We start from the raw sequence: 3,763 nt of genomic DNA on the forward strand, positions 1-3,763 counted from the left end.
GGGGTCTTTAAGAGGAGACTAGATGTACACCTTGCTGGGGTCATTTGACCCCAGTACTCTTTCCTGCCATGGCAGGGGGGCGGACTAGATGATCTGCTCAGGTCCCTTCCGACCCTAGAAACTATGAAACTATAATCAGCCGTGTTAGTCTGAAATCAGGCAAAGGGAAGGCAGAATCAGGCAAAATGCTGAAATGAGCCCTTGTTCTCTGGAAGTCCATTCGTAACATCTGCTGAAGGACATTGTTGCTTATCCCTTTCCCAATGATACTTCCTCCCAACTGATGATTCCTCAAGTGTGGATCCCCACGGCTGTGTTCAGTATGGCTTAATATATCACTTAGTAAATTTGCAGATGAAGTGAATCTGGGTGGAGATGCAGACACCCTGGAGGGTAGGTTTAGAATTCAGAATCGTTTCAGGCCTTGATAAACTTGAGGAATGGTCCAAAATTAATCAGATGAGATTCAGTAAGGATGAGTACAAAGTCCTGTACTTAGGACAGGACAATCACATGGACAAACAGAGACTTAAAAATAACCTGCTGGTCTTTAGTACTGCAGAAAAGGACCTGAAAGTTATAGTGGACCATCAACTGAATATAAGCCAACAAGTATGCTTCTTGTGGCAGGGTGGGAAACAGAATAGCATATGAGGCTGAATGAATAGGAGCAAGTCAAGGGAGGCAATTCTTCTGCTATTATATCACAAGCCCTGCTTAATATACCAGAAGCAGAACTGTGTCAGTTTTGTGCACTGGACATCAAGAAAGATGAAAAATTCCAGCAGCCAACAATAAAAATGATTACAGATCTAGGATAATTTATGAGAGAAAGTCAGAAGAGCTAGGATTATTAATCTGGAGAAGAGAAGACTAAGGAAGGATTTGATAACAGTCTTCACATACTTGAAAAGTGGTTATAAAGTGAATGGTGATAAACTATTTACTGTGGCCACACGGTTCTAGCTGTCTTAGATGGAAGCAAGGGAAATTTAGGTGGGGTATTAAGAACTTTCTCACTAAAAGGGTGCCTAAGCTTTGGCACTGGCTACCCAGAGAGGTTAAGGAATCTTTATTCTTGGGTGCTTTTAAGAGAAAGCTAGGCTATGTAGACATGTGGTGGAAGAAGCAGGGTCCTGCAGAAGAGCACTGATCCCCTGGGGCAGCAGCAGTTCTATGACCTTGGAGGTGTGGAGGGAATTGATTAGTATGGGATGCCAAGGGGACTAAAATCCCCTGTAGTGCTACATAAACACTGTCTAGGATGGCTTAGACACGGATGATCCTGCCTTGAGCAAAGGGTTGACTACATGACCCCCTAAGATCCCTTCCAGCTCTACTTTCCTTTGATTCTATATGGACAGTTCCATTGACCTGAATGTGATTATTCACAGCAATAAAGGTAAACAGCATTTTACAAGAATTCATTTCATCAGAAAATCCTTGTTTCAGCTAATATTGCTTGACGGCAACAAAATGAGTGAAGTTTTCAAGATTGAGCCCAACATAAAGTATCTCACATGCCTTTCTCGCTGTGTTTTATATATCCATATAAATGAACTTCCTATTGATGTCACTGAGATTCACATGTCTATAAAGGAATGGGTTTTATAAGCAAATGTTAAATTTCTTTACTCATCTGAGTAACTGTGTTGACATCAGTGAAACAACTCATATGAGATAAGCAAGGTGGGTTCTGAACAGTATATGCATCTGTACAAATGCACACTGCATGTCCATGCATAAATTAAACTTCATTTTCATCAGCATGGATTTGCATCCAATTAAAAGAGATTTAGACTTGACAGCAAAATAAATGCTTCATCTTTGAAGTACAAATAATTCTGGATCACCATTAATCGTAACCATGAAATAGCTGTCCAGCTTCTCTCTTCCAGTTAACAGCCTGCAGGGGAGCAACTGAAAAGTTATGTTACATCTGTACATCTTTACTGCAACAGAGTTCCCATATCTGTTGTTTATAGTTATTTATCACTTCCAGATTTTACATGCCATTGATCTTCTCTAAAAGGGCCCACAGGAGATTAAAATTAAGCCTGGGTTTAGGTTAAAAATAAAGAGTGGGATAGTATATCATCATGAATAATGCCAGACTCTGCCTGCCTCTGGTTTTTGAACATCAAACCAAGACCCTTTCCTGACTGTTAACTATGAACTACACAAATGTAAGCTGTTAGGAGCATGAGTAAGGACTGTGCAGTAATAACTGGGCTCTATATTCTTAATTGGATCCTGTCTTTCAAACTACTGGGTAAAAAATACAAAATGTTTGCGCGCAAACATTGTGGAATAGGGTTAAAAACCCAGGTTATAAATCACTTCCAATTTACTTGGAATTTAGTGTAGGCAAGTGTTTGGAATTAAACCAATTATAGTAATGCCACGTTACCCACCTTAAAAAAAATGTTGGTGTTTACAACCTTGCTTACTACCTTGTAATATATTTATATTTATAAATCATGGGCCATATCTGTTCCACTCTCTTGAAGGGTCCCATTATCTTTGGTGAAAGAAAAAAATTGGCCCTGTATACATAAATCTGGAACAAAAGACAAATGTTATGCATACATGCCAAAAATATGTAAGGCTGTGTTTAAAGCTGGGCATAAGGCTAGCATTAAAGCTTGGCACTCTAGTGAAATCAGTGCAGTTGGGTCCTTTGATTCCAGCAAAGGCATTTCCCAGGAATTGTATGCGAGATGAGTTATAGGACTGTAATAAAAATCATAGCTCTACTAAAGTCAATGGCAACCCCCCTGTGTTCCTTTATTATTACTTTAGTATACATATAATTGTTCAGGGAAAGATTGCTGGCATCAGTCCTATTCTAATAATTTTTAAATGCCTATAATAGAAAGATTAAAAGGCAGATGGTGGTTCGAGTGTTTTTTCATAGGACTTGCAAGAGTTATACTCATGTCAACAACACTACTTGTCCAATCCTAGGCAAGAGAGGCTAGAAGGGGCCTCAGGATGTCATTTAGTCCAGCTCTTAGCTCTTGGAGGATCATGTCTGTCTAGTGCAGCGGTTCTCAACCAGGGTGCTGCAGCACCCTGGGGTGCCAGTGAGGCCTTCTCAGGGGCGTTGTAGCTACAGCAACCAGGTAAAACTACCCCGTGCCTCCTCCTGCATTAGCACTCTTGTAAGCCTAAAGCAGACCCCCGTTATGCAACGCCCCATGGTCCAGCGTCGCCATTCTCCTCCTGGAAATGGGTGCAGGTGGAGCACAGGCAGCGCAGCACGGGGCAGCTCTTTAGGCTGACTGCAGCCTCCGCACAGGGGAGCGTCCCGGGCTGGCTGCGCAGCACCAAGGGAAGCGGGCGCAGCACCCACAGCCGCACTCCGCGGAGCCGGGGCGCCGTGGCCTGCAAAAGGATGAGAGCCACAGGTCTCGCGGGTGCGGGCCACCACGGGTGCCCTTCCGCTCAGCGCCGAGCGCGGCCTGCTGGCTGCCCCGGCTCTGGGGAAAGCCACCCCTTCCCCGCCGCGCCGCCCCTACGACCGCGGCGGGAGGCAGCGACACGTCCGGCCTACAGCGCGCGGCACGGGCAAGCGCTGCGCCCTGCCGGCGCCTCGGGGCCCGCTCTGCCCCCGCACGCGCCTCTGGCCGGCGGGGCTCCCGCGGATCCTCCGCTCGCGGGGAACCCCCTTCCCGCCGAGGCGAGCCAATCAGGGAGGGGCTCGCCGCCGCGTCACAATGGGGACGGCCCGAGCGGCTGTGACCTCACAGGTATTCCCTGC

At 45.5% G+C, this 3,763-nt stretch overlaps 1 protein-coding gene across 1 annotated transcript in view; it reads right to left on the reverse strand.

Moving 5' to 3' along the window:
- Positions 1-3,763, reverse strand: part of HAS2 (hyaluronan synthase 2) — a 26,059-nt gene that overhangs the window by 21,698 nt on the left and 598 nt on the right. The gene's annotated exons all lie outside the window — the stretch shown is intronic.

This window comes from Crocodylus porosus, unplaced genomic scaffold (genome assembly GCF_001723895.1).
Source record: "Crocodylus porosus isolate Cpor-Errol unplaced genomic scaffold, CroPor_comp1, whole genome shotgun sequence".
NCBI lineage: Eukaryota > Metazoa > Chordata > Crocodylia > Crocodylidae > Crocodylus > Crocodylus porosus.